Source organism: Strigops habroptila, chromosome W, assembly GCF_004027225.2.
Source record: "Strigops habroptila isolate Jane chromosome W, bStrHab1.2.pri, whole genome shotgun sequence".
NCBI classification, from domain to species: Eukaryota; Metazoa; Chordata; class Aves; order Psittaciformes; family Psittacidae; genus Strigops; species Strigops habroptila.
In genome coordinates this window covers 25,164,120-25,187,627 of record NC_044301.2, presented here as the reverse complement: position 1 = coordinate 25,187,627, position 23,508 = coordinate 25,164,120, and the positions used below count along the sequence as shown (strand labels likewise).

At 47.0% G+C, this 23,508-nt stretch overlaps 1 long non-coding RNA gene across 1 annotated transcript; it reads left to right on the top strand.

Moving 5' to 3' along the window:
• Positions 1-2,497: 2,497 nt before the first annotated feature.
• LOC115619123 lies at positions 2,498-11,364 on the top strand. The gene is made up of 2 exons (XR_003994925.1): positions 2,498-2,571; positions 11,330-11,364. It is a non-coding gene; the product is annotated as an uncharacterized LOC115619123 (long non-coding RNA).
• Positions 11,365-23,508: the final 12,144 nt, after the last annotated feature.

The following is a 23,508-nucleotide window of genomic DNA, read 5'->3' as shown; positions in this document are numbered from 1 at the left end:
CCTACTGCAAGTCTGAGTCTTGACCTGTGTAGGTGAGCACAGGAGTATCCCAAAGGAGCATCCTGCTAATACTTCTAATCCTATAATTCTGTATTTGTCCAGCTGAGCACTGTGATTAGCTCTGTAGCCATGAATGCTGCAGTACCCCAGCTGGAATCGCTGGCTATTCATTGTATAGAGACTTCTTGGAGTAGGGGTCAGGAGCAAATTTGATTTACTAGCAAGAAATTTGTCCTTACAAAACTTGCTAAAATCTGCTATGGGGGTTAAGTGAGGCTGCAGAGGGGAGAGGACATAAAATAGGAATACTCTTTTTTGATAGAAAATGCCTACAGGCATGGTGTGGCATGCGTGTTTGTACGGGCACCCACCGGGGCTGGGGCTACTCCGGGGTGACCTACCCCCACCCTTGTTCTTCGGGCCCACCGTGCGGCGGTGGGGGGAGGAAGGGGGGGGTGGGAGTCCCCATCTCCGGCATGAGGCCGGGCTGAGCGATGTGCGAGCAGGCAGCGCGGTACTGCCGGGCCGGCGTGCAGAGGCTGCTGCGCAAGCCTCCGCCGGCGCTCCGCGGGCTGGACGAACTCCTACTCTGGGTGGTGGCCAGGATGAGCAATAAGGGCGTCGCGGAGCGGGAGCTGCTCACCATGGGAGCCGCCGCCGCGCAGAGGAAGGGCATCTCCGTCATCCTCGATGTGAGTGCGACCCGCGTCCCGCATCCTGCACCGGCTCGGGGTGCACTGCGGCTCCCCGACCGGCTTGGCATCGGGGTTATTCCTCGGATCCTGCATCCCCCGCCGGTTGGGGATGGGGTGCAGCCCAGGTCCTGTGTCTCCTGGGCTAGCTGGGTGTATGGGTGTCCGGATCCAGCAGTCCCTTTCCGGATCCTGTGCCCCTGGGCTGGCTGGGCATGGGGTCGCAGCCCGGGTCCTGCACCCTCTGGACTGGCTGGGCACATGGGGTGCAGCCTGGGTGCTGCATCCCTTTGCATCCCTTTCACCACCCAGCTGGGAATAAAGTGCACCTTGGTCATGCATCTCCCAGACCGGCTGGGCATGAGGATCCTGTAGCCCCTTTCCTGTGTCCTGCACCCCCAAAGTGGCTGGGCATAAGGGTGCAGCTTTTTTTTTTTTTTTTTTTTTTTTTTTTTTTTTTTGACTGGTTGAGCATGGGGATGCAGCCTGTATCCATTATCTCCTTTATCCCCTTGCCAGGATCCTTCACCCTCTGGACCAGCTGGGTATGGTTGCACCTCAGGTCCTATATCCCATGGACCAGCTGGGATGGAGATGAACTGTAGGTCCTTAATCCTAGTATTATCTTGACTGGATGGGGATGCAGGACTCCAGGTCCTGCAGAACCTCCAGTCTTGCACCATGGGTTGCCCCAGGTTAGCTGGGCATAGGGGTGCACACTGTGGGTCCAGCATCAACTCCAGGTCCTGGACCCCAGTCCCTGAAGGGCTGTATCTGTGAGGATCTGTGCAGCAGGAGCTGGGCAGCATGGTCCTGGATGTCTCTGATTGTGTGGGACCCCAGGCTCCCTTGCCCAGGTTTGGGGGGCAGGTAGGGGTGTGCTTATTGCCTTGACTGCAGTATTTATAGACTTCCTGATTAGGGAGCTAACAAGGCTGTTTGCACTTAAATGAATTGGAAGAATGGGGTGGAATCAATCAGAGTGCAAAAGGTGTAATTACACAGTCTTTCTGCAGCATCTAGTAATTAAACACACAGGTCATAGAATAGTTAGGGTTGGAAAGGACCTTAAGATCATGTAGTTCCAACCCCCCTGCCATGGGCAGGGACACCACACACTAAACAATGTCACCCAAGACTCCGTCCAACCTGGCCTTGAATGCTGCCGGGGATAGAGACACACACACCCCCCTTCATATGAAGGGTTTAAACATGGGAACACACATTTAGGTGTTTATACATTAGCAGGAAAGTAACAAGCATCCCACTGAATCCTCAGGGTTGAGAACATGTTTTCCAATTAACTCATTCACGTTCCTGCATTATGTGGATGTCCTGGGGAAGTAGTGAGCCCCAGCCAAGCAGCAGTGCGGCTCCTTGGGGGGTGGGGATGAAGTAAAAGACCTGTGAGATTTTATATTTAACTACCACGTTTGCATGGGCTGGTGTGCTATGTAGGTAGTCCATTGGGGGCTGGGGAAGGAGGGTTAAGCTTGGGTTTGGCTATGAATTACATGGCTCTGATGCCAGTGGTACCTTTTTCTTCCTCTTCTATTCTGGCTTTCTTTTGACTCGGCCATCCCCAATGCGTGTGTTCCAACTCCTCCAGACTGTGAGGGTGGCTGGTGGGTCAGTACTAAGTTCCCTATGCCATTTCCACCAAAGAAACAGACCTGTGGTGGTGTGGGGCAAAACTGAGGGTAGAGGAAGAACAAAATATAAGGGGGTTAGATGCCTTCTGCTGTCAACGTGGTGTCATGGTTTAAGCACAGCCAGTAACTCAGAACCACACAGCTGCTCGCTTGTTCCCCCGTTTCTTCCTCCCCCCCCCGCTCCCGGAGGGATGGGGAGAAGAATTGAAAGAATATAACTCCCACGGGTTGAGGTAAGAACAGTCCAGTAACTAAGGTATAATGTAAAACCACTGCTGCTACCACCAATAATAATAATGATAAGGGAAATAACAAGGGGAGAGAATACAATTGCTCACCACCCACAGACCAATAGCCAGCCCGACCCAAGCAGCAATCTGGGCCTTCCAGGTAAATCCCCTAGTTTATATACTGGGCATGATGTGCTGTGGTATAGAATACCCTTTTGGCTAGTTTGGGTCTTTGAAGTACCCTCTCCTGAGAGAGTCTATGCCAAGGATGCATAGATCCCCTGGACCAGTCACAATGGGGTGCTTTTGCCACTTCCAGTCCGGCTGATTTCAGCCTCCAGTACAGTCAACTTCTGGGATCTTCCTGTCACTCCAGAAATGAAAATGGGTTCCACCCCTTGATACTTTGATGGCATCAGGGTGCACTGTGCACCGGTGTCTACTGGAGCCTTATACTCCTGTGGGACTGATGTGCCAGGCCATCTGATCCACACAGTCCAGTAAACCCGATTATCCCTCTCCTCCACCTGGCTGGAGGCAGGGCCCCTCTAATAGTGATCATAAGATTGTCCTCTTATGTCTTGTAGAAAGGGATTAGTATTCCTTATCATAGGAGCTGGAGTAAAATCAGCTCTTCCACTCCATCTGGGAAACTGCTCACCAGAGACTGGAGCAGCAACTTTCTTGGGAGGATCATCCTTGACCATTGTTCTCCTCTTCAATTCACGCACCCATTGCTCCAGAACTGAGGTAGGTTTTCCATCCCACTTTCTCATGTCTTCTCTATGATCCCACAGGTAAAACCGTAGGGTGGCCTGTGGTGTGTACATCCTATATCTTCTCTCTCAAGCAGTAGGGTACGTTCTGTTAATAGCTGAGACATGGGTTGGTACACGTGGGGAGCTGGATAGATCGGATAAATCGTCTCTCAATTGTTTGAACTCCTGGGACAGTTTTTCCACAGCTGAAAGGATGGAAGGGGTGAGGTTGTCTTTGAACTCTCGGAGTTGACGAGTCAGTTCATCCACTGTTGGTGGTGCTGCCTCGCTCCAGGTCATTGATGCCAATGAGTGGGCATGTGATGATGGCACACTCTGTGTAAGTTTCCGCCACATGGGTTGTGTACATTTGACTTCATCTGGATCTACGGATGCATTCCTGGCATCCGGCCTATGATAGACCATCTCTAGAATGGCTGATTCCCTCAGGGACTGGATGCCTCTCTCTATCGTGGTCCAGTTGGCTGAGCGACTCATAACATTGTCCTTGTAGGGATACCTTTCCTTCACAGCTGCCAAGAGCTGCCTCAAAAGGCTGAGGGCTCTCTTCTCTTTTGCAATCTCTTTGTCAATTCCTCCTTCCCTAGCAAGTGATCCCAGCTGCTTGGCTTCCCTACCTTCTAGTTCGTGACCATCGGCCCCATTGTCCCAGCATCGGAGCAACCAGGTGACGATGTGCTCCCCTGGAAGATGGGTGAAATCTTTTCACGTATTCCGCAGCTCGGTTGAGGTCTGGGGTTGAGAAGTCACCTCTTCTTCCTCTTCCTCCGATCCACCTATTAATAAGTTGTTCAGAAGCTGTCCCCTGTAGTAAGTGCATTGTGTCTTCATCTTTCTTCACTGCATGGGTTGCTCTTTGTGCCTCTTGTTTGCTTTTCCCCTTGCTTACAGGGGCAACCAATATTGGCATGAATTGGTCCTTTGGTTCATCTGCAGTGTCTGCCACTAGGGTTGGAGTGGCTGCAGTATCTGTTGTCAGGGTTGGTGCTGCTGCTGTGCTTGGGGATTGAGTAGCACCAGTAGCTGTGTTGTCTTTTGCTGTCGGGGTTTGAGTAGCTGCTGTACTTGTCGCTGGGGTTGGTGTAGCTGCTGTGCTTGGAGTTGGAGTAGCTGTGTTGTCTGTTGCTTTGACATCAGATCCAGAGACATCTTTTTCCCTTTGAAGGTGCTGGAAAGCGTTGAGCAGGGCTCTGTAGGCGTAAGCCAAGCCCCCGCACATTGCCATGATTTGTCCTTCTCTGGTATTACCAGGACGACAGCAGACCTCATTTAAGCATTTTACTAGTTTTTCCAGTTGTTGCCCTTGTTCAGGGGTGAAGTTCCAAAGCACTGGAGGGGCCCACTGGCCTAGATACTTGCCCATACTATCCCACACGCCCTGCCACTCATGACTATCCAGCCTCAGGGAAAATCTCTTGGTGGTCCTCCTATATTGTCATCTAACCCTAGACCAGACCCAAACTTGACCCTGCTTAACTTTTGAGGTAAAAATAGGCAGCTAAAATAGGCGGCGAGTAAAACTAGGGAGTGACAGTTGCTCTTCATTGGTGGTAGTAGAACAAGTGGAGGTCATGTGTTGCTCTAGGAACCTGGAAAACATCACTGTGCATTTAATGCTCAGCTCTTACAATGTCAGGCAAAACCAGCATAAGGCATTGGGGTTGAGCAAATGGTCTGTACCCATCCTGTACTTGCCCTCAGGTGTCTGCCTCTGGGTTTTTGCTACTCAAGTCTGGATTGCACACAGCTGCTCCATCTGCAAGAGCCAAAAGCTCAGGCTTGGCAACATGTGTAATCTGCTGTAGATAACTAGTGTCCATCCACAGCTAATGATGTGAGTAGTAATGCCATGTTCTCTTTTTGTGTTCTGGACTGCTTGAAGATGCCCTGAGCTTTGCCCTAAACCCCTGAGGACAGAACACCTTTATTAAAAGGAAGCTGAAACTCTCATGGTGTTGCTCAAATCCATGTGTGGTGATGGTGGCATTTCCAGTCCAGAACAAATCCTCATGTCACAAGACTTATGGAAAAAGAATACGGTGTGTGTGAGTAAGCCTATATCTGATCGTATTTGCTGAGTGTGAAGGAGTCCATGTGCAGTATAGGGCTGAGGTGGATGGTTCCCAAGGACTGGGAAATGCCTAGACAGGCATTGCTCTGTCTGGGTGAGAGTACTTCACTGCTGACTTACCTACTGTCCTTCCTCATCTCTTCCTACGTTTGTGTCACTGTTGAAAACCTGTGTTGACAGCATGAGTCTAAACTCCAGTGCATATAAGACCTTGTCAGTCACAGAGGCTGCAGGCAGAGATGCCCCATCTGGTTTACACCAGGGAGAGCCTGTTGAAAGTGCTCATCTCCTGCTTGGCATCCAAAATAAGGGTCAGCCTTGGGTATGGGTGAGCATCCTTGTGGCAGGACTGTGCTCCAAGGGGCACTGGCATCCCTGCCTCCTCTCTGGCTTTGCTGATGGTGACTAAATGCATTGCTTTTTGGCTTAAGTGTTAAATCTTCCTGAAGAAAGCAGTGCTATTCGTTTCAGGTCAGATGAAGCTTTTTGTTTGACTTGCACTGTCTTTTCCTGAAAACTAATTTTGACCCTTATCTGCCTCTTTCCTTCTTCGATAGGGTCAGAAAGATAATTTCAAATCCAACTCTCCTGCTTATAGCTCCTCATGCACTTTCTCTTATGTGGCCAAATCTAATTTGCACTTCAGCTCCATGGGACTGAGTGAGGTGTTTGGATAGAAGATACAGAGAATTTGGTTTGTGCCAAGGGTGCGTTTCCAAATGTAGATCCAAGAATTGGCAGAGTTTTCCAACTGCTTTGTCAGTGACACAATTTCCAGTGCAGCAAAGCTATTGCAGCCACAGGAATCCCTTCTCAATCCTTTTCTGCTTTGACCTTTTTTCTTCTGCGTGTGTTTGTTGTGTTAGGGTTTGGGTTTCTTTTTTTAAGGTTGGCTCCCTCCCTTTCTTCTGTCCTTGTTTGCCTTCTTACTTCTCCAAGTGAACAGGAAGGTTATTTTCCTCCTCCTTCATTCTTCTTATGTGAAATCCATGGTTTGAAATCATCCCCTTGAGCAGGGCACAGTGGAAAGCAGGGGCAGAGCAGGGCTGGGCTCTGTGCATTTGGAGATTGCTCACTGCAAGGTACGTAATGGCACAGAAGTAGTTCAGCCTCTCTCTTCTCTTCAGGGCTTTGTAAGCGGGTACTTGAAATGGAGCTGCACCCAGGGCCAATGTTAATGGAAAAGTAACTTCTAGTGCTGTGTAGGTAGTAACAGCAAATGCAACTCTCGCTTGTCTCATGCAACTTTTTATTTAGGACAGCTAGGTAAAGTCTAAGGAGAGAAAGTACAAGTGAAAGGAGCAGCTAGGACATGGTGTTAACTGCCCTTCTCTTGGAGTGGGAAAAGAGCCAGGAGACCTGGAGCTCTGTAGCAGCCTTGCGTTGTCAGGGAAGCTGCTCCATGCAGATCAATATTTGCACATCAATGGTATATTTCTTAGTGAAACACCCAAATCAATCCTTTCCCTTTGCATGGGGAAAGCTTGTTAGCTTGATTATGTTAAAAGATGTAGTCCAAAGTGGAAAAGATTCAGGTCATTATTTTCTTGGGTTATTGCTGGAAAGAGCAACATAGAGTGGCTGTAGGAGAGGAAATTCCTACCAGTACCTTGAGTTAGAGAGCTAAAGGCCATACCTGATACAAATCTTGTCTCGCTTCCAAATGAGGTGTTAAGAGTTGTAGGGAGAGGAACAGAAAGGAAGAACAGGAATGTAGGGACATAGTGAACAGATTAATTGGGGTTTTAGGTATATCTGGGTATCTGGATGCTTTCTCATCCATTAGGCTTTCCTCACCCAGGAAACTTAAGATTTTGTTTGTCCTCAATTCTGCACCAAGATTATGATGGAAAGCAAAATTCTAGCTCAGTTGCAGTCTATTTTAAATCAACATCATATTAACCTGCTGAAGGGACAATAAACTCTACAAACCCTGTAATAAATCTTAGGCTGGTTAGTGGAGTGCTTGTGTGAATTTAAAATTTCCAAGAAAACCTCCATTAAGCAACCTCCAGTGTCACACAATCTCATCCAGGAGCTTTGAGAAGGCAGAACTGAATGTTTAAATTGAAAACCATTGTTTAAGTTTATTATTAACCTAGTGTTTTGAATTGCTTACTTCTGCCAGCCAAACATCTGTAGTAGCCCTTTGAGAGTACAGCAAAAATGTATATTTTAAAAGTCATTGGAAATCTTGACAGATTCCTCACTTTAAATAAAAGTTTATAGTCATAGAATCATAGAATAGTTAGGGTTGGAAAGGACTTTAAGATCATCTAGTTCCAACCCCCCTGCCATGGGCAGGGATACCTCACACTAAACCATGTCACCCAAGACTCCATCCAACCTGGCCTTGAACACTGTCAGGGATGGAGCATTCATCTAAACACAGTAAATGGAATAAGTATGCTGCAGACAGCAAACTGCATGCATTGTGTGTAAAAGCCTATAAAATAGGTTAATCTGGCCCATATCGTGGGCATCCTGTGGGCTCACCATGTGACTTCAGGACACTTGCTTAATAGGTTTAAAGTGTGTAGCTCATGGGGGAGGTGGTTGCTGTAGTACTTCTTGGACTGGATAATTTCTTATTTACCATCTGAAAACAGTGTGATGCCCTGATGGTTGGAGAACTGGGGGTGATGGTGTGGAAAGACCATCCCTGGTCAGGCTGTGTGGTGCTGCCAGCTCCTGTTTTGTGAAGCTCTTGGCTGCTAGGGATGGTCCTTGGCTGGGGTGGAGGTGCGGAAAGCCAATTGCTGCTGAGGGCCTAGCAGGACAGGATGTTTCTCCATCAATATTTCATCGCCTCCACACTCGCTGACCTCCAGAACTGCTGCCCTGACTAAGTCTAAGCGACTTTGCTGCTGAGTTGAGAATAGCAGTGATGGAGTTACTGCAGGCCTGCAGAGAGCAACTGCAGGGAAGACTGGCTTTGCAGTGTTTATGTTGGAGTTGACACAGCATCCTTGCTTATATTCCCTTCTTCCTGGAGCTGGTTGGAGCGTTCCTTTCCCTGAACTCCCTGGGAGCCTGGCACCGAGCTGCCCTTGGGGGTTTGCCTTGCTGGGCCATAGGGGAGGTGTGAGGGACTGCACTTTCCCTTCCATCACCAGATCTTGCACCTTTCACTTACCAAAAGCACATCACATCCTTCCCATGGTGGAACAACTAATTCAAGACATGAATAGAGAGCATCTTCAGGTGTGTGTGGGAGGGCACTCTTGTTTGCTGAGATAGATCATAAATCCTGGGTGTTCATAGAAGCAGCAGGTTTTGGCAGCATTACCAAGCTATCACGGAGTATGTTATGGCTTTATCAGCATCCTGATGCTCATTCCAGTGGTCATACCTTGATGTACTGCCTGCCTGTCATGACAGATGACTTTATCTTAAATTGTTTTCCCTCCAGGTGTCCTGTTTTGATGATTTTTATTTTTTTCTTTTTGTGTACGTGCAAATTTTAGGTGGTCCAATTAAGTTGGAAGAATAAATCTTGCTCATTATCAATAAAAACTGAACAGCTTGGTCCTGTAGAATAAACCTTAGTAGGTAACACAGCTGATATGATCTTCCGTCAACATGCTTATTTACAAATAGTCATACTTTCTAGGAGTATCTGGGGGAGTTAAAGCTCTAAAAAGTTCACTTAGTGAAGCTGGACATAAATACTTCCATTTATTAACATTTCTATCTTTTTTTTTTTTTTAATTCCCTTTTGCTCCCAGCATTCACTGCAAGGTTGGTGGCTCCACAGAGCAGAGCATTGCAGGTTGAGCCTTTCTCCCACTTTAAGCTACGTTTTACTATTTGTTTTTGCCTTCCCATTCTCTCTCTATCAGTTGTGCTTAGTGGGGTGGCAATCTCCCACAGGACCTTAAAAAGAGACATCGTTGCTTCTGCGTTAGACTTGATGTCTTTGTTTCAAAGCAGTGGGAATAGTAATAGAAGAATGTGGTGATGAAACAAGAAGGCCTAGAAATAATCAGCATCTGGAAAGAAAGGTGCCTCATCTGGAGGTGCTCATGGGGGGGTGAGGATTTGGGGTGTCTAAGCCAGGAAAAGAGGAATATTTCATACTTTGGGCAGGGCATATTGTGCATGGCTGGGTGATATGTGCCAAAGCCACAGGGCTTGCTGCGGTCCTGTTTGTCCTGTCTGGCTTTAATCTTTCTTCTCATAGACAAGCTGTGACTGTCTGGCCCTTCAAACACCATATTTAACCTCAGTGAAGTCCATAAGTATGGATACAGGTAGGATTTTCTCCAAAAGCTTCTAATTGCTCTTAAAAAAAAAAAAAAAAAAAAAAAAAAAAAAAGGACAGCCCAAGAAGTAAGGAGTTTTGGAGTGGTCTTCTCTTGAAGCTAGGACTTGGTGACTCCCACCATTTGGGTCTGGCTTAAGATGGAAGATGTTTGCCTCTGCTGAAGTATACCAGAAAGTCCGGCTTTGATTTTTCCCCTATGCGTCCTAGGAGGAACTTTGGGCAAAAGAATGTTTAATATTCCTTATTTAAGTGAATATAGCTTAATTAGCATATTCTGCAATTCAGTCTCTCTTGCGTGTTTGGGTTGTGTTTGGGTTTTTTGTGCAGCAGTTTCTCTTCTGATACATATATATATATTTTTTTTATTTTTTTTTTTAAATAATTTTATGACCCAGAAAAGAAGAGATTCTGTTTTAGGGCTGACTCCAATCTGTCCCACTGGTGCTTTTATTCCTTCCACAGGGAAATGTCTTCATACAGCCAAAATTTCTGCTCTTGCTCAAATTGATGAGGTCAGGTCTGATGAGGCAATGACAATGTTTTCCTTTTCTGCCCAGTTTATGAGCATGTTAAAATTTTTTTTTGTTTTGGTCCCCCCCCCCCCCCCCCCCCTTGTTTTGGTGTTTTTTGGGTTTTTTTGTTTGGTAATTTATGGCCAAACCTGTGCTAGCAGCCATTTTTGGCAGGAACCTGTAAGATTTCAACCCTTGCACAAGCCTTTTGCTATTAATTGCATTGTGTCAGGGGTCTATTCCTAAGATGAAAATAGTTTAGAAAAATAGCAGTTGTTTCTGCTGTCTTTCTCCCTGGCAAATTCAACTGTACTAGACATTATTGCAATTCTTTTTCCTTCTGAAAGGGCTATCTGATTCCTCTCTGGGCTGCTCCTCCACACTATAGTTTTAAGTCTAAATATAATCTCCTTCCCACACAGGAAACTTGCTTTTTTTAAAAATAATATTGTAAATAGTTTGTTTTAGAAGCGCAGAACTGTGAAACATGCTTTAAGAGATATTATTGATGCTAGAGAAATTGCCCGGGTAGGCTGCATGGCTGTTGTAATTTTCTTTAATGGGTATTTTTCATGTTTTGGATCCATGTTTTTGGCTTTCTTCTGTGAGGGAGATGGGAGATGTTGGAACTGCTGGAAGCATTTTGTGTTAGCTTTATTTTGCTAGTTAGCTCCACCAGTTTTCCAAAGGCAACCATGTTGATACTCTACCCCAGCAGTGGTTGTCCGTTGTATGAGTCTAGGGGTGATGGGCTGAGCCTTGGGAAGCTCAGTAAAAAACCGGAATTGGCTCCTGAGGGGCTGGAGCGCGTGGTCTTGCCCTGTGCGTGGGGTTGAACGTGGTCCTGGTGCTAATGGCTTCACTCTCTCAAGTCAAACAACATAGTAAAAATGTTTCTCTCTTTCAATTCTAGATTTTCAGAAAAGCTGACAAAAATGGTAAGTCTGTACGTTCATATTTCACATTTCTTGATTGATCTTTTGTTAGTATTGCCATTTTTCCTTGTCGTGGTTTAAGCCCAGCTGGTAACTCGGAAGCATGCAGCCGCTCACTCACTCCCCACCTTCTTCCTCCCCCTGCTTTCAGAGGGATGGGGAGGAGAATCGGAAGAATGTAAATCCTACAGGTTGAGAGAAGAACAGTGCAGTAACTAAGGTATAATACAAAACCACTACTACACCACCAATAATAATAATGATAAGGGAAATGGCAAGGGGGGAGAACAGAATTGCTCACCACCTGATGACCGATACCCAGTCCGACCCGAGCAGCGATCTGGGCCTTCCGGTTAACTCCCTGCAATTTATATACTGGGCATGACGTGCTGTGGTATGGAATACCGCTTTGGCTAGTTTGGGTCAGGTGTCCTGTCTCTGCTTCCTCTTGGCTTCCCTTCCTCCCTGGCAAAGCATGAGACTGAGAAAGTCCTTGGTCGGAGTAAACATTACTTAGCAACAACAAAAAACATCGGTGTTATCAGCGTTGTTCCCAGGCTGAAAGTCAAAAACACAGCACTGCACCAGCTACTAAGAAGGAGCAAAATGACTGCTACAGCTGAACTCGGGACAGTATCCACCCCTTATTCCATACCATTCATGTCATGCTCAGGTCCTATATTTTAAAATGTACCATTGCTTTTTGTCTTGTGTATATATATACACACACATATATATACGCACACACACACGCAAAAAGAGAAATATCATTCCTTAGTCCATGGACCAATCCCTATAAAGTTGCTGAATTCATCCAGTCCATGATGTCGGGCTCCATCTCTCGTAACCATCTTTCAGGGCAGGAGAGATGGTGTGTAGTGTTGGATTGTTGCCTGCTGATGACACCGCCGAACTCGTCTGGTCAGTGCTGAGCTCATCTGGTTTCCTCAAAGTTCATTGTTTGTTGGGGTGATGATTGGAGGGAAGTCAGGGTCAGTCGATGGTGACCTGAGGACAGTTCTGCTGCTGGCTTTTCCCAAGACTTTATTCTCCGCTGATGATCATGACAGCACATATCTTCTTTTCAAAGCCCAGAGCGGTGGAGATGGGCATCTAGCTGATGGACTATAAAAGTGTTACATAGCAGGCAACAACATATAATTGAGTTCATTGTCTCTTTTCCCCCACATCCCTCGAGGCACACACCGGACTGCCCCATCTTCCCACATTACCCACCAAGTATATCCAGGTCCCTGAGCAAAAGCAACCCCACGAGTGGGTTTGCCTTTACCTGAAGCAGGAGTAACCCAGACTGTCTTCCCCAACAAATTCTTTATGTGCACCACAGGAACTTTATCCCCCTCTACAGTATGTAAAAGTTCTGATTGGGCTGGGCCAGCCCTGTTGGCAGATCCCCTAGTGTTGACCAACCAGGTGGCTTTTGGTAAATGTGTATCCCAGTGTTTGAAAGTCCCACCACCCATCCCTCTCAGGGTAGTTTTTAACAGCCCATTGTACCGTTCGATTTTCCCAGAGGCTGGTGCATTGTAGGGGATGTGATATACCCACTCAATGCAATGCTCTTTGGCCCAAGTGTCTCTAAGGTTGTTCCGGAAATGAGTCCCATTTTCTGACTCAATTCTCTCTGGGGTGCCATGTCGCCACAAGACTTGTTTCTCAAGGCCCAGGATAGTGTTCCGGGCAGTGGCGTGGGGCACAGTGTATGTTTCCAGCCATGCGGTGGTTGCTTCCACCAGGGTAAGAACATGGCGCTTGCCTTGGCAGGTCGGTGGGAGTGTAATATAGTCAATCTGCCAGGCCTCCCCATACTTGTACTTCAGCCATCGTCCTCCATCCCAGAGAGGCTTTAACTGCTTGGCTTGCTTAATTGCAGCACATGTTTCACATTCTTGAATAACCTGGGCAATAGAGTCCATTGTTAAGTCAACCCCTTGATCATAAGCCCATCTATATGGTGCATCTCTGCCTTGATGGCCTGAAGTGTCATGGGCCTTCCAGGCTAAAAAAAATGCACCCTTATGTTGCCAATCTAAGTCCACCTGAGCCACTTCAATCCTGGCAGCTTTATCCACTTGCTGGTTGTTCTGGTGTTCCTCAGTGGCCCGACTCTTGGGTACATGAGCATCTACGTGGCGTACCTTCACCACCAGGTTCTGCACCCGAGCAGCGATATCTTGCCACAATGCAGCAGCCCAGATGGGTTTCCCTCAGCGTTGCCAGTTGCTCTGCTTCCATTGCTGCCACCACCCCCACAGGGCATTTGCCACCATCCATGAGTCAGTATAGAGATCTAGTACTGACCATATCTCTCTTTCAGCAATGTCCAAGGCCAGCTGGATGGCTTTCACCTCTGCAAAGTGACTCAATTCACCCTCTCCTTCAGCAGTTTCTGCAACTTGTCCCAGGGGACTCCACACAGCTGCCTTCCATCTCCAATGCTTTCCCACAATACAGCAGGACCCATCAGTAAACAAGGCATATTGCTTTTCACTCTCTGACAGTTCATTATATGGTGGGGCCTCTTCAGCACGCATCACCTCCTCTTCTGGTGACATCCCAAAATCTTTGCCCTCTGGCCAGTCCATGATGACTTCAAGAATTCCTGGATGACTGGCATTTCCTTGTGTAATTTGAGCTCCTTGTGTAATTAGTGCGGCCCACTTACTCCATGTAGCATCGGTTGCATGATGTGTAGAGGAGACCCTGCCTTTGAACATCCAGCCCAGCACAGGCAACCGGGGTGCCAGGAGAAGCTGTGCTTCAGTGCCAGTCACTTCTGAAGAATCTTGAACCCCTTCATAGGCTGCCAGTATCTCTTTTTCAGTGGGAGTATAGCTGGTCTCGGATCCTCTCTATCCCTGACTGCAAAAGCCAAGGGGTCGACCTCGAGTCTCCCCTGGAGCTTTCTGCCAGAGGCTCCAGGTAGGACCATTCTCCCCAGCTGCAGTGTAGCGCACATTTTTCACATTTGGCCCGGCCCGGACTAGTCCAAGGGCTGCTGCATGAACTGTCTCTTGTTTAATTTGTTCAAAGGCTTGTTGTTGCTCAGGGCCCCATTTGAAATCATTCTTTTTCCGGGTCACATGATAGAGAGGGTTTACAATCAGACTGTAATTTGGGATGTGCATTCTCCAGAACCCCACAACACCTAAGAAAGCTTGTGTTTCTTTCTTGTTAGTTGGTGGAGACATTGCTGTTATCTTGTTGATCACGTCTGTGGAGATCTGGCGATGTCCATCTTGCCATTTTATTCCCCATAATTGAGTCTTCTGTGCAGGTCCCTTGACCTTACTCTGTTTTCTGGCAAAACGGCCTTCAGCAGGATTTGGATTATCTTTTTCCCTTTCTTAGAAACGACTTCTGCTGTATTCCCTTACACGATGACGTCATCCATGTACTGCAGGTGTTCTGGAGCTTGCCCCTGTTCCAGTGCAGTCTGGATCAATCCATGGCAGATGGTAGGGCTGTGTTTCCACCCCTGGGGCAGTCGGTTCCAAGTGTACTGGACGCCCCTCCAAGTGAAAGCAAACTGTGGCCTGCATTCTGCTGCCAAAGGGATTGAGAAAAATGCATTGGCAATATCAGTTGTGGCATCCCACTTGGCTGCCTTTGACTCCAGTTCATATTGAAGTTCTAGCATGTCCGGTACGGCAGCACTCAATGGTGGTATGATTTTATTCAGGCCACGATAGTCTACTGGTAGTCTCCATTCTCTGTTAGACTTTGCACTGGCCCTATGGGGCTAGGATAGGGTGAGCGGGTCCTGCTGATCACTCCTTGGCTCTCCAGTCTACGGATCATCTTATGGGTGGGAATCACTGAGTCTCGGTTGGTGCGATATTGCCGCCGGTGCAGTGTTGTGGTCATGACTGGCACTTGTTCTTTGACCTTCAGCAACCTCACAACAGAAGGATCGTTTTATAGAACAGGCAAGGTGGACAGCTGCTTAATTTCCTCTGTCTCCAAGGCAGCTATACCAAAAGCCCATCCGTACCTTTTTGGGTCTTTGAAGTACCCTCTCCTGAGATAGTCTATGCCAAGGATGCATGGAGCCCCTGGACCAGTCACAATGGGGTGCTTTTGCCGCTTCCTCCCAATCAGGCTGATTTCAGCTTCTAGTACAGTCAACTCTTGGGATCCTCCTGTCACTCCAGAAGTATAAATGGGTTCCACCCCTTGATACCTTGATGGCATCAGGGTGCACTGTGCACCGGTGTCTACTAGAGCCTTATACTCCTGTGGGACTGATGTGCCAGGCCATCTGATCCACACAGTCCAGTAAACCCGATTATCCCTCTCCTCCACCTGGCTGGAGGCAGGGCCCCTCTAATAGTGATCATAAGATTGTCCTCTTATGTCTTGTAGAAAGGGATTAGCATTCCTATTCATACGAGTAGGAGTAAAATCAGCTCTTCCACTCCATCTGGGGAACTGCTCACCAGAGACTGGAGCAGCAACTTTCTTGGGAGCATCATCCTTGACCTTTGTTCTCCTCTTCAATTCACGCACCTGTTCCTCCAGAACTGAGGTAGGTTTTCCATCAGACTTTATGTCTTCTCCATGATCCCGCAGGTAAAACCATAGTGTGGCCTGTGGCATGTACCTCCTGTATTTCCTCTCTCGAGCAGTAGGGCGTCTTCTTTTCATAGTTGTGACATGGGTTGGTACACGTGGGGAGCTGGATAGATCGGATAAATCGTCTCTCAATTGTTTGAACTCCTGGGACAGTTTTTCCACAGCTGAAAGGATGGAAGGGGTGAGGTTGTCTTTGAACTCTCGGAGTTGACGAGTCAGTTCATCCACTGTTGGTGGTGCTGCCTCGCTCCAGGTCATTGATGCTAATGTGTGGGCATGTGATGATGGTGCACTCCATGTGAGTTTCTGCCACATGGGTTGTTTATATTGAACTTCATCTGGATCTACGGATGCATTCCTGGCATCCGGCCTACGATAGACCATCTCTATAATGGCCGATTCCCTCAGGGACTGGATGCCTCTCTCTATCCTGGTCCTGTTGGCTGACTGACTCATAATATCATCTTTGTAGGGAAACCTTTCCTTCACAGCTGCCAAGAGCTGCCTCCAAAGGCTGAGGGCTCTCTTCTCTTTTGCAATCTCTTTGTCAATTCCTCCTTCCCTAGCAAGTGATCCCAGCTGCTTGGCTTCCCTACCTTCTAGTTCGTGACCATCGGCCCCATTGTCCCAGCATCGGAGTAACCTGGTGACAATGTGCTCCCTTGGAAGACGCGTGAAATCTTTGTGCATGTTCCGCATCTAGGTTCAGGTCTGGGGTCAAGAAGTTACCTCTTCTTCCTCTTTCTCTGATCCATGTATTAGTAACTCTTCTTCAGATGCTGTCCCCTGTAGTAATTCCATTGGGACTTCATCTTTCTTCACTGCATAGGTTGCTTTTTGTGCCTATCATTTGCTTTTGATTAAAGGGGCAACAGATATTGTCACAAATTGGTCATTTGGTTTAGCTGCGGTGTCTGTCACTGTGGTTGGAGTGGCTGCAGTGTCTGCCACTAGAGTTGGAGTGGCTGCAGTGTCTGTTGCTGGGTTTGGTGCAGCTGTTGTGCTTGGGGGTTGAGTAAGACCAGCAGCTGCGTTGTCTGTTGCTGTCTGGGTTTGAGTAGCTGCTGTACTTGTAGCTGGAGTTGGTGTAGCTGCGGTGCTTGGAGTGGGCGCATTGTCTGTTGCTGTCTGGGTTTGAGTAGCTGTTGTGCTTGTCACTGGGGTTGGTGTAGGTGCTGTGTTGGAGTTGTAGTAGCTTTGTTGTCTGTTGTTTTGCCATCAGATCCAGAGACATTTTTTTCCCTTTGAAGATGCTGGATAGTGTTGAGCAGGGCTCTGTAGGCGTAGGCCAAGCCCCAGCACGTTTCCATGATTTGTCCCTCTCTCTTATAACCAGGACGACAGCATACCTCGTTTAAGTGTGTTACTAGTTTTTCCAGTTGTTGCCCTTGTTCAGGGGTGAAGTTCCAAAGCACTGGAGGGGCCCACTGGCCTAGATACTTGCCCATACTATCCCACACACCCTGCCACTCATGACTGTCCAGCCTCAGGGAAAATCTCTTGGTGGTCCTCCTATATCATCGTCTAACCCTAGACCAGATTTGAACCCGATACTGCTTAAATTTCGAGATCAGACGAAATAGGATGTTCCCAGGGTGGGATGGCCATGCGTAAAACACCCTCCTTATGTGTGCCAACATGCTGATCCCCAGCACAATCAGCAGGCAGGTCTCAGTGGTATTCAAAGGCCATCCAAAACCTTCAGAACTCTCAAATGCTGTTGTAAATAGGCTGGTGGGGGAACGGGGGGTGTAAGGGAATGCCTCCTTCATAGGTTGACCCCCCGAGGAGAAAAAAAAAGATGTGTAATTCCTAAAAAATTCCATTATATACCTCCCACGGTATAGAGGTGATGGCCACACCGGAAGCGCAAGCCAGACCAGTTTCATGATCAATGAGTCTATTGTTATACAAGTCATTACCATGAAGTACAGTGAAACAAGAACCTTAGCCCAGGCCTCCCAGCTGATAAACACTAAAAGAGCAAATACTGGCTCTAAGGAAGGTACAACATGCTGAAACTCTGAGATCAATCGCAACAACTCTGAGAGCAAATAAATCAACATTGTGATGAGTAATAACAATGAATGCTTATCACAAATATGATTAGACACACTCTGGTCAGATCTGTCATTATCTCAGCCCTTTGTGCCCCACGTTGGGCGCCACAAAGAACTGTCGTGGTTTAAGCCCAGCCGGTAACTCGGAACCACGCAGCCACTCGTTCACTCCCCCCCTTCCTTCTCCCCTTGCTCCTGGAGGGATGGGGAGGAGAATCGGTAGAATGTAAATCCCACAGGTTGAGATAAGAACAGTCCAGTAACTAAGGTATAATACAAAACCACTACTACTACCGCTAATTATAATAATAAGGGAAATAACAAGGGGAGAGGATACAATTGCTCACCACCTGCCGACCAATACCCAGCCTGACCCGAGCAGTGATCTGGGCCTTCCGGGTAACTCCCCCTGGTTTATATACTGGGCATGACGTGCCATGGTATGGAATACCCCTTTGGCTAGTTTGGGTCAGGTGTCCTGTCTCTGCTTCCTCCCAGCTTCCCTTCCTCCCTGGCAGAGCATGAGACTGAGGAAGTCCTTGGTCAGAGTAAACATTACTTAGCAACAACTAAAAACATTGGTGTTATCAGTGTTGTTCCCAGGCTGAAAGTCAAAAACACAGCACTGCATTAGCTACTAAGGAGAAAAGTGACTGCTACAGCTGAACCCGGGACATCTGGTCTTGTAGTTATTTTCAGTGACTCCTTTTTGAGCTCTGACAAATGATGCTGTGCTTTTGTTTTAATCTCAAATTTAAAACAGCTTTGATGGGGCTGAAGAATTGGAACTCAAAGTACAAAACCTTGTCTTGCCTGTTGTGCCAATATTAAGATTTTTCTAGGATGGCAAATGGAGCAGCTCAGAAATTGCTCTTGACCCTTTGCTGTTCCCCACTCACTGCAGCACGATGGAAGCATCTGATGCCTGCCGGGGCAGACAGACATGTTTTTCCAGTCCAGCCCAGCAGGCAAAGCCTTGATTTTGGTGGGTTTACCATATCAAAAGGTTGTGGGGGTTAAACTGTAGTGCACCTGTCCCCACAGGGGCTGCTCTCTTTGTGTATTTGGTAGGTGTCAGTGGCAAGGCATGAATCTGTGTTTTGTGGGGTGAGTGATAACTTGGGGACATGATGAGCTTTTGGACCTGCTTGATCTGCTCTGGTGATGTGCTGGGCTGGAATTTGAACTGGTAAGGGTGAGAGCTGTCACTGCCAGGGTGCAGCAGGTCTGAGCTTGCAGGGGGATGAGGAGACTACCACCTCTGAGCATACGCAGGAAAGGTGCCCCCCAGCCCTGGCCAGGCTTCTGGCTCCAATTGTTCTACTGTGATTTGTCCTGCTTCTTCCTAAGCCTGCAGCGGGGCACAGCTGGCTCTGTTAATGATGGCCAAACATTCTCTGAATAAAGAGTTATCTCCATCTCTGCTTCCACTCTCATTGCTTGCAGTGCAGGTGACCTATGGCTATGGTGGTTGGATAACCCAGCACAGTGCTCTCCATGGGACTAATGCTGCCAGGCAAACAGGACACTGCCTTTTCCTTTTTCTGACCTGGATGACAGGCTGTCACAAAGCAGTCTGGAGTTCAGTGGCTGCTCTATCCCTGTGTTGGTTCCTGCAAGGTGAGGTGGCCCAGCATGTGTCCATCTCGGTGTGCCTGCTTTCCAGTCCCACTGAGTAGGGTTGTCTCTGTGATCTTGGGGATGTCTTCTGAAGGACTGTACGTCCTGCAATGGTTTTCCCTACGTTTTTCTAGATGCCACTTTTTTGTTGAGACAACACCTGCCAGCTGCGATGGCCACTTTCTCCAGCCATTCATGTTTTTTGAACTCTTGAGTTTGCTGCCTCTCATAATTAGCTCAGTATGTTCCTCTGCAGCCTTTTGGGGTCATGGCTTCCCGCAGCTGCCCCTCCAGTCCCCTGCAGCTCACAGCAGCAGCTGCAGGAGCCGTGCAGGAATATTTCCCTTGGTACAGTCTCCCTGCAAACTGTGGCTCAGAGGTTTCTAGAGCCAGAGGTAATATCTTTGTATTTAATGTCACGAGGGATCTCTTTTTTTCCACAGTTTTCTTTGACATCCTGGCCTTTAACTCATTGATTTGTTGAAATTTAGTCTCTTCATGGCTTTACCTGGTGCAGCTCTGAGGAGCAGTGGAAGCATCAGCCTGCTGCTTTCATGCCTCACTGCGGGTGGCCTGTGTGCTGTAAAATGAAAATCCTACACTCTTAGATTTTTGTCAGAATCCCAGGAAGGGGCCCTGAGCCCTGGACAGGCTGCTGGAAACACAAGCTCACGGGTTGCTAAAATATTTTACCCTGTTAATGTGCTTCTGCTGTCTGCACACATGCAGAGGTTCTTGTCTGGCAGGGACTTTGCTCTGTTTAACCAGCTGAGACAAGTCATTCTCCGTTGCTGTGTGGTGGTGGCATACTGGGGGCCAGAGGTCCCAGGGCAGGGAGTGTTGGCAGCTTTACCCAGAACTGGCAACTCTTGCTCTTCTCTACTGTGCTAAAGCCCCTCTTGTAGACCTGTGTTAGGAGCCCTACAGAAATAGCAGGGGGAAATCTGAAGAAAATTTTAGCTCTTGCTGTCTAGCTTAAATAGAACATATCACTAAACTTTTGCCATCCAGAGATCCGAGTATTAAAGAGTCACGTAAAAAAGAAAGGAGGGATTTTAAGCTTAGGGAATTATCTTATTTAATGTCCTGCTTCCTACAGTCAAGAGGTCATAAATCAGCATTTTGATTTCCCCCCCCCCCCCCCGCCTGGTAAAAATGGTACATATCATGTTAAAGCAATGTGGCTAGTTCAGACACAGTAACTATGGAGCCTGATCATGTGAATTCAGGAGCTTCTCCCTTATCCCCTTCCTTCAAAGCTCCTCAGCATAAATTGTTAATTCATGTAAAATTGGATGTTTGTGGTGCAAGATGCTAAAACACGTTGTCCCTGCCATGTTCAGGTGCTTGCATTAAGGTGATTTGATTCAGTGCCTACATATACTAAGATGCTGCTAATGAAGCACCTCTTGCTTGTTAAAAGACATCTTGGTCTCCTGCCCCAGAAAAATGAGATTCTGTCTCTAATGTGATTTAAGTCCCCAACCTTTTCCCCATTGATAATATCAAGCAGCTGGATTTACAACTATCTATGTGATAAACTCGGCAAACAGTCTGGATAGCACACCTTGAAATGGTGAACACATTGGAGATATCTGGATAAACTGGCAAGTGATCTGAAAAAAGGGAGAAGGGCTGGGGTGTAACCTTCTGACAGTGAATAATTCAGCTAGCTCTAGTCATGCTTTGCAGGGGCATGGCTGTTACTCATTTAAAAGAATCTTTTTCTACTGTGTAAGAGTGTTTTTTCCTTTCTCTGCTAATAAATCCACCTACTGTCTTGTAACCCTCCCAGTCCCAGTAAATAATACTTAATAATTTAATTAACATATGGTAGGGAAATGGTGGCATCTTGTTTTAGGCTGGTGGAGCAGAGCTGTCAATCATCTGAGTTATCTGTGTACTTTAATTGTCTAATTAGAAAGCTGTTAATCAATTATAAGTTAAATAGCCCAGGATTCTCTTTGAAAGATTAAGACTGTATTATTTTGACAGAGCAGCCTAATTGCTAATGATTCACTGCAGAAATGTTGCTTCCTGAAAACCAGAGTTTTATTATCTTGAAATTTCCAGTCACTGCAACCACCCAACTCCCATGTCTTCAGTATAACTAACCGTGAAGTGCATCCAGCTTTAATCTTGTGGTTTAGTTGGATGGCTTTTATTGTAATTATCAGATCTTGTTCATGGAAATGGCCATTGGTCTGCCCCATCCATGGGGCTGGCTTGCTGGGTACTGGGGGTTAGGTGGTTTCCTCTGGACCTCTGCCATGGAAAGAGGAGAGATGCAAAGGAAGATGTGCCAAAAACTTGACATATGGTTATGAAGTGCCTACAGAAAATGGCAGGAGGAGTTGGCAGTGGTGCAGGATTTCAGTTGACGGTGACAGGGATGAGTTAACATTGTGGTTTGGTCAACTTGGCAGCTTCCTATTGCTGCTGTCCTTGTGACCTCTGCACCAAGAACTGTCCCAAACCATTGTGCTTTTCCCTTGAACGTATCATATCTAGAGAAGGCATGGATGGGACTAAAGCCATTCACCACACGCTGCTTTGGATAGCTTCCACTGTTATCAAAAATTAAATACAATGAAGTACGAACATGGATTAAACTAATTTCATTTATAAATTTAACATAGAGATCTGAAGGGCAAATGGTGAGAGGAGGTTTCCGTTTTTAGTTGATCTGGATGATTAGCTGAAAGCCTGTAGAGGACGTAGTAGAGCTGATAAAGAAAAAAAGGAAGAATGAATGTGTGAATAGGTGGTTGGAAAGGGCTTCTTGGTTAAGAGCCATTGAGAGCAATGGAGTTGTGCCCATTCCTATCCCAGCAGGGCTTGTCCTTTAAATAGCTGCATACAGATCTGTTAGTCACTTAAGAGCTCATTAAAGGAGATTTATGCTGTTATTCTTTGGAAGTAAAGGTCTACATATCCCAGTGTTGCAAGACTTATAGCACGTTGCACTGCAAACAATGGGAACACATACAGAGCTGCTGGCAAGTGGGGAACATAAATATCTTTGGACATCAGCATCATAACAAACTGGCTGAGGAGCCTAGTTAGCTGGCAACAGAGGCCTTCTGAGTGGAGCAAGATCTGCTTCTTGCATATAAACCATCGATGCTGCTCTGTCTGATGGCTTTGTGGCCATAATGCCTGTACCACCGCTGTCCCCTTGGTCTGTGGTGCTCGCAAGCTTCAAAAGCTGTATAAAGGCAGAAAAAGGAAACAAAAAGCTTCAGGCATGTCTCTCAGCCCCAGCTTGATATGTTAAAGAACTGAGGCATGTCATTATGTGTCACCTGAGTAGAAAACAGTCTTGTTAATCACTAGTATGCAAACAAAAAGACTGGGGCTTAAGATTTCTTCCATAGATGGGGTTTCTTGATTAAGGGATGGTTGTGGGAGAAGAGGGAAAGCCCCTGGGCCTTCAGTGGAGGGAGAGGGCTAAATGAGTCCTGGTGTAGTAGGTCTCCAAAAGAGCATGTGGGTGAAGCTCCCAGCAATTTCCAGCAGTTCCCAAGTGTTGTGTACCTGTCCTCAATGTCTTGTTTGTAAGCAGAGACTGTTCCTCTAAGGACTTTGAGGATCTGGGAAATTTGCAGGACTTTTAATGGTCATAACTCTCAAAGTCTCACCCACCCTTTCCAGCCTCCATGTGGAGAAATGATTTTGATCACCTGTAGTGAGCCTAGAACAGGAAGAAATGGGTATTTGTCTGTGGATGTGCTTAGAGTTCAAATTCACAGCAACTGGATCCAGATCACTGTAAATGTTTCCTTTTCCCCCTTTTGCTCTGAGAGTGCCCCTCACTGAGCTTGAGTCATTAATATGGAAATTGGGGCAAAAAGGGGTGAAAAATGCATCTTCGGTTCTGGCAGGGAGAGAGGGAAGGAAAAAAACTGGCACTAGTGAGCAAATGGTCCAAAGACCCCATTTTTAGTGTTCATTTTTAATGCTTTATGTCCCTGTATGCTCCTTGTCTGCAGGTTAGAGGAGTCACTTCTGGGCCAGGAAGATGGGATTATGGCACTGATGTGTGCCAAATGTCATATATTGCTTGCTTGGTGTCCTGCCTCTAGTGGTGGTTG